Source organism: Salvelinus namaycush, chromosome 4, assembly GCF_016432855.1.
Source record: "Salvelinus namaycush isolate Seneca chromosome 4, SaNama_1.0, whole genome shotgun sequence".
Lineage (NCBI taxonomy): Eukaryota > Metazoa > Chordata > Actinopteri > Salmoniformes > Salmonidae > Salvelinus > Salvelinus namaycush.
Genome location: NC_052310.1, coordinates 360,800 through 368,926, shown reverse-complemented (window position 1 = coordinate 368,926; position 8,127 = coordinate 360,800). Strand labels below are relative to the sequence as shown.

General features: G+C 41.9%; 1 pseudogene; it reads left to right on the top strand.

The window, feature by feature from the left end:
- The first annotated feature begins 1,014 nt into the window (after positions 1-1,014).
- Positions 1,015-7,621, top strand: LOC120045307 (annotated as a pseudogene).
- Positions 7,622-8,127: the final 506 nt, after the last annotated feature.

The following is an 8,127-nucleotide window of genomic DNA, read 5'->3' as shown; positions in this document are numbered from 1 at the left end:
ACCCCTGGCATCACAGTGGAGGAACTGAGAAGGGTGCTGATGTCACAGAGTGATGGAAGAGGGATGAGTGCGCCACAAATTATATTATCTATATCTCTATAGTATAGTATATCTCTATATACTCCTGAATGCTGATTGTTTAAAACCGCATTCCAGCCGGCGTCTATTCCACAAGTTACCACCAGCTAAATCTATAACGTTAAAATGCCTGTTTATTCTGTTCCACTGTCTCATCAGCCCAGCCAGGCAATTTATGAACTTGATCTCCACTATAAAAAGCATCTAGACATTATCTCACATTTCTTTTAGACTAACATTTAGTTTAACAGTGGAGTTTTGTATAAACCTTGCTGTCTGTCTGACATTTGTAACATTGTTTCAATATTGAAATTTGATCTCCAGCTGTCGCATTGTAGTTATGAGCGAGTCGGGATGAGACAGACAGGCAGGCAGGTTTTCTCAGGCAGTCGAAATCATGAATCAGCATCCTTTTTATGGATATATACAAAGAACTATCAATATAAAACAGGTGAAACAAAACAAAGTGCAGCTCGTTTGCAGTCTTTCCTGCTTCAGTTTGAAATTATTGTGTTAGCTGTGTTGTTGGCTAGCTCCTCTGAACAACAGTGTCCAGACGAGAGAGCACATTTTCTATGCCAGGCGAAATCATGCTTCATTAGCTCATTGTTATGGATGTATCCAAATAAAATGTCACTAGAAAACAGCTTAAACAAATGCAGCTACTTTGTTGTTATTCTGTCTGCACTGTTTGACTGTAAATTAGCCGTAGTTGGCTAGCTAGCAAGCAAGGGATAAGAACGTTGACAGCCAGTATGGCAATAGAACATTTAGAATGAACGTCTGGGTCGCGTCCATAGATACAGAACACGAAGACTTAAAGACTGGCTCTGGCAACCGAACCGATAGGACGAACGACCAACCGGCTTGGGTAGCAACCCTAGATTTGTGTCGGGACTGTATCTTGTGGAAGGATGAAATAGAATGAATAAATTCCTCAATGTTTTTAATGAAAATATGACAATCATTATTTAAACATGTTGGTAACCCGTTTTATAAAAGTGATCATGGCTTCGAAGCCAGTGTTTGGAGGATATATTGTCACGGTTTGCCGGCCATCGACGTACCAATATACCCTCCAAACACCGGCTTCTCAGGCATTTTCACTGAATTGTACACTGAACATCAACTGGCTAAAGTCTGTAATTTTATCCTTTACTCCCATGCTTCAACATTCTAGTGACTATGTCCTGCGACAACCAGCAAGGAGACCAGTTGGACTTGAAGGAGAGAATATATACCTTTTTAAAGGTGAAGAAACAAGGATCCACTGCCCTCCAGATAGCGAAGGCTGTTGGACTGAAGACGGCCAAGGATGTAAACAGTGTCCTGTACGCTTTAAACAAAGCTGGACTTCTTTATGTAACACCAGACATTCCACCAGTCTGGTCTGTGGAGAAACCAGGGGCGGCGTCTGTCTTTGTGAGTGTTCCAGAGTCAGATCGAGTGCCTAGTCCTTCTGAGACCCCTGGCATCACAGAGGAGGAACTGAGGAGGGTGCTGACGTCAAAGAGTGATGGAAGAGGGATGAGTGCACAACAAATTGCCAGAGAATTGGGCCAATCAAGAAAATTAGTGAATAAGCATCTTTATGACCTGCAAAGTAGCGGCAAGGCAGAAAAGTTGGGAGAGAAAGTGTGGAAAATGAAGGATGAAGCAAGCTGTGGATGAGAGCTTATTAAATACAAGAGGTAAGTCTGTGAATGTGGCACACATAGGGAAAAAATATATATATAACAAATGAAACTAAAAGATACACAATACAGAAATGTAATAATGTTCAACGTTTAGTATCCAATTTCACAAACAAAATAGAAAATGACTGCAGGTACTTATATATTCAATTACTTATATTTCATGTAGAAAATAGTACACAATGTTTCCTCCCTTAGCTAGTGGCAAGCTGTGACATACTGTGCTGCCAACTCTATAACATCAGACCTTTCCCCAAAAAGTACACAAAGTTTATCTTTGTTAGATTGTTCTGTGAATGTAAAACTTTTCATTTTGAATTTGGGGAAGGCGTTTCTAATTGATATATATATTTGGGGCAGGTGATTTAGAACTTTATATCGCTCCTGACCCACAGTGATGCCAGTCTGTCCTCTCTGGCGTCCTGACCCACAGTGATGCCAGTCTGTCCTCTCTGGCTTCCTGACCCACAGTGATGCCAGTCTGTCCTCTCTGGCTTCCTGACCCACAGTGATTCCAGTCTGTCCCTGACCCACAGTGATGCCAGTCTGGCCTCTCTGGCTTCCTGACCCACAGTGATGCCAGTCTGTCCTCTCTGGCTTCCTGACCCACAGTGATGCCAGTCTGTCCTCTCTGGCTTCCTGACCCACAGTGAGGCATCGTCCCCTCTGGCTTCCTGACCCACAGTGAGGCCAGTCTGTCCTCCTGGCTTCCTAACCCACAGTGATGCCAGTCTGTCCTCTCTGGCTTCCTGACCCACAGTGATTCCAGTCTGTCCTCTCTGGCTTCCTGACCCACAGTGATGCCAGTCTGTCCTCTCTGGATTCCTGACCCACAGTGATGCCAGTCTGTCCTCTCTGGATTCCTGACCCACAGTGATGCCAGTCTGTCCTCTGGCTTCCTGACCCACAGTGATGCCAGTCTGTCCTCTGGCTTCCTGACCCACAGTGATGCCAGTCTGTCCTCTCTGGATTCCTGACCCACAGTGATGCCAGTCTGTCCTCTCTGGATTCCTGACCCACAGTGATGCCAGTCTGTCCTCTCTGGATTCCTGACCCACAGTGATGCCAGTCTGTCCTCTGGCTTCCTGACCCACAGTGATGCCAGTCTGGCCTCTCTGGCTTCCTGACCCACAGTGATGCCAGTCTGTCCTCTGGCTTCCTGACCCACAGTGATGCCAGTCTGTCCTCTGGCTTCCTGGCCCACAGTGATGCCAGTCTGTCCTCTCTGGCTTCCTGACCCACAGTGATTCCAGTCTGTCCTCTCTGGCTTCCTGACCCACAGTGATGCCAGTCTCCTCTCTGGCTTCCTGACCCACAGTGATGCCAGTCTCCTCTGGCTAACCATGTTTTTTTTGATGTTGTCTCTAATTCTGTTTTTGGTTAAGGTTTGGCTTTGTTTGGGCTCTTTTACATGGTAACAGCAAAACTGAATCTCTCCCTCTCTCTCTTTCTTGCTCTCTATCTCTCTCTCTCTCTCTCTGCAGTTATGATCCAGATATTTCCATCACACCAAGTAGACCGCTCTTTATTAAATCAAACTGTTCCTAGATGACCCAGAGGACTACCTGACCCAGAGGACTACCTGACCCAGAGGACTACCTGACCCAGAGGACTACCTGACCCAGAGGACTACGATCCCATTCTCCTGTGAAGAAAAACGCATATTACCTCACAAGCTACCCTCACTATTAAAACATTCACCATAGGCTACCCTCACTATTAAAACATTTACCATAGGCTACCCTCACTATTAAAACATTCACCCTAGGCTACCCTCACTATTAAAACATTCACCATAGGCTACCCTCACTATTAAAACATTCACCCTAGGCTACCCTCACTATTAAAACATTCACCCTAGGCTACCCTCACTATTAAAACATTCACCCTAGGCTACCCTCACTATTAAAACATTCACCCTAGTCTACCCTCACTATTAAAACATTCACCCTAGTCTACCCTCACTATTAAAACATTCACCATAGGCTACCCTCACTATTAAAACATTCACCATAGGCTACCCTCACTATTAAAACATTCACCCTAGTCTACCCTCACTATTAAAACATTTACCATAGGCTACCCTCACTATTAAAACATTCACCCTAGGCTACCCTCACTTAAAACATTCACCATAGGCTACCCTCACTATTAAAACATTCACCCTAGGCTACCCTCACTATTAAAACATTCACCCTAGGCTACCCTCACTATTAAAACATTTACCCTAGTCTACCCTCACTATTAAAACATTCACCATAGGCTACCCTCACTATTAAAACATTCACCCTAGTCTACCCTCACTATTAAAACATTCACCCTAGGCTACCCTCACTATTAAAACATTCACCCTAGGCTACCCTCACTATTAAAACATTCACCCTAGGCTACCCTCACTATTAAAACATTCACCCTAGGCTACCCTCACTATTAAAACATTCACCATAGGCTACCCTCACTATTAAAACATTCACCCTAGTCTACCCTCACTATTAAAACATTCACCCTAGGCTACCCTCACTATTAAAACATTCACCCTAGGCTACCCTCACTATTAAAACATTTACCATAGGCTACCCTCACTATTAAAACATTTACCATAGGCTACCCTCACTATTAAAACATTCACCCTAGGCTACCCTCACTATTAAAACATTCACCATAGTCTACCCTCACTATTAAAACATTCACCCTAGTCTACCCTCACTATTAAAACATTCACCATAGGCTACCCTCACTATTAAAACATTCACCCTAGTCTACCCTCACTATTAAAACATTCACCATAGGCTACCCTCACTATTAAAACATTCACCATAGGCTACCCTCACTATTAAAACATTCACCATAGGCTACCCTCACTATTAAAACATTCACCCTAGTCTACCCTCACTATTAAAACATTCACCATAGGCTACCCTCACTATTAAAACATTCACCATAGGCTACCCTCACAACACAAATTGGATGGAAAAACGTACGCCGTGAAGATTGTGCAGAATATGGGGTAAGACCAGAGGAGAACGACTGCCCTCTCGTTGAAGCCACAAAGTTAAAGGCCGAATGTGGTACTGCAGGCTAACTCAGTGCTGCCCCCTCGTTGAAGCCACAAAGTTAAAGGCCGAATGTGGTACTGCAGGCTAACTCAGTGCTGCCCCCTCGTTGAAGCCACAAAGTTAAAGGCCGAATGTGGTACTGCAGGCTAACTCAGTGCTGCCCCCTCGTTGAAGCCACAAAGTTAAAGTCCGAATGTGGTACTGCAGCAGGAAAACAGGATCTCCGTTATGGTCAAATCAAATGGAAAAATGTCAATCTATGTGGAAAACCTTGAAAAAACATAATTCAAAGACAATGTTATGTTTACCAATAGTTGCTTCTAATACACCAGATGTCCTTGAACCGATTTAATTTAAAATCGCACACAGAGGAAGTTGTAAGAATCATTTAGTTGCTAATGGCAGCCTGCAGTACCCCGGTCGGCCTTCAACTTGACTTACTCAATGAGAGGGGGCAGCACTGAGCTAGCCTGCTAGCTCAAAGTGCGCATGTTATGTCTCCATGAGACGCAATCTTAACCGACTTCATTTGGCTTCAATGCGCCATTGAGTCTTCACATAGGAATGAATGGTGTCACCGATTACTCGGCCAATTTTTTTTACAATATTATTTTGTAATAATGACAATTACAACAATACTGAATGAACACTTATTTTAACTTAATATAATACATCAATAAAAATCAATTTAGCCTCAAATAAATAATAAAACATGTTCAATTTGGTTTAAATAATGCAAAAACAAAGTGCTGGAGAAGAACGTAAAAGTGCAATATGTGCCATGTAAAAAAGCTAACGTTTAAGTTCCTTGCTCAGAACATGAGAACATATGAAAACTGGTGGTTCCTTTTAACATGAGTCTTCAATATTCCCAGGTAAGAGGTTTTAGGTTGTAGTTAATATAGTATTTATAGGACTATTTCTCTCTATACCATTGGTATTCCATATACCTTTGACTATTGGATGTTCTTATAGGCACTTTAGTATTGCCAGTGTAACAGTATAGCTTCCGTCCCTCTCCTCGCTCCTACCTGGGCTCGAACCAGGAACACATCGACAACAGCCACCCTCGAAGCAGCGTTAGCCATGCAGAGCAAGGGGAACAACTACTCCAAGTCTCAGAGCGAGTGACGTTTGAAACGCTATTAGCGCGCACCCCGCTAACTAGCTAGCCATTTCACATCGGTTACACCAGCCTAATCTCGGGAGTTGATAGGCTTGAAGTCAAACAGCGCAATGCTTGAAGCACAGTGAAGAGCTGCTGGCAAAACGCAGGAAAGTGCTGTTTGAATGAATGCTTACGAGCCTGCTGCTGCCTACCATCGCTCAGTCAGACTGCTCTATCAAATCATAGACTTAATTATAACACACAGAAATACGAGCCTTTGGTCATTAATATGGTAGAATCCGGAAACTATCGTTTCAAAAACAAAACGTTTATTATTATCGCATATACCCTGACTCTGAGTGCAATGAACGCAAGAGAAGTGACACACTTTCACCTGGTTAATATTGCCTGCTAACCTGGATTTATTTTAGCTAAATATGCAGGTTTAAAAATATATATTTCTGTGTATTGATTTTAAGAAAGGCATTGATGTTTATGGTTAGGTACACGTTGGAGCAACGACAGTCCTTTTTCACGAATGCCACTGCATCGATTATATGCAACGCAGGACACGCTAGATAAACTAGTAATATCATCAACCATGTGTAGTTAACTAGTGATTATGATTGATTGATTGTTTTTTTATAAGATTAGTTTAATGCTAGCTAGCAACTTACCTTGGCTTCTTACTGCATTCGCGTAACAGGCAGGCTCCTCGTGGAGTGCAATGTAATCAGGTGGTTAGAGCGTTGGACTAGTTAACTGTAAGGTTGCAAGATTGAATCCCCGAGCTGACAAGGTAAAAACCAGTCGTTCTGCCCCTGAACGAGGCAGTTAACCCACCGTTCCTAGGCCGTCATTGAAAATAAGAATGTGCTCTTAACTGACTTGCCTAGTTAAATAAAGGTGTAAAAAAAAAAAAAAGTCCAACAATACCGATTTCCGATTGATATGAAAACTTGAAATCGGCCCTAATTAATCGGCCATTCCGATTAATCTGTCGACCTCTAGTGTGTATCCCTCTTACCTTGTTGTGTGTCTTCTGTATGCTATAGTTGATGCTCATTAGCAACTATCAGCTGTTCATTTACATGTTGTAATTATGATCCTATCTCTTACAGAGAAGCAAATCGTGAAGTGAAAGCACTGGCTACCTTGGAACATTCTAACATTGTTCGCTACTATACGACTTGGCCTGAGGATGCCAATTGGGTCGATGGAGGCTACAGCACAGAGTTGGTAAAGACAGTATTATTAAGTCTAATTTTGCCATTTAGATTCATTCATTTGTGATCATCAAAAATGTTAAATTCTCGAGCATATTATTGTACTCAACTCTTAGGTTTTCGGTCCTGTCTAAAATCTCAGAAGACTGACAATTATTCAGACCAGGGAGATGGATCTACACATGTAACAAAGCAATCAGATTTAGACATGTCTGAAACAGCCAGCGAAGACCAAGCAAACCACTCAATGACTGATTCCAGCTCAAGGTGAATCACTTTACCGTTATGTGTGTATTTATCAATTCAGTTGACAATGTCCCTGAGAAAATGTCTGTATTTGTCAGTTTTTTTCAATAGGCTACATCTGTCACATTCTAGAATGATATTCAATAGGCTACATCTGTCATATTCTACAATGGTATTCAATAGGCTACATCTGTCACATTCTAGAATGGTATTCAATAGGCTACATCTGTCACATTCTAGAATGATATTCAATAGGCTACATCTGTCATATTCTAGAATGATATTCAATAGGCTACATCTGTCACATTCTAGAATGATATTCAATAGGCTACATCTGTCACATTCTAGAATGGTATTCAATAGGCTACATCTGTCACATTCTAGAATGGTATTCAATAGGCTACATCTGTCACATTCTAGAATGGTATTCAATAGGCTACATCTGTCACATTCTAGAATGATATTCAATAGGCTACATCTGTCATATTCTAGAATGATATTCAATAGGCTACATCTGTCACATTCTAGAATGATATTCAATAGGCTACATCTGTCACATTCTAGAATGGTATTCAATAGGCTACATCTGTCACATTCTACAATGGTATTCAATAGGCTACATCTGTCACATTCTAGAATGATATTCAATAGGCTACATCTGTCACATTCTAGAATGGTATTCAATAGGCTACATCTTTCACATTCTACAATGGTATTCA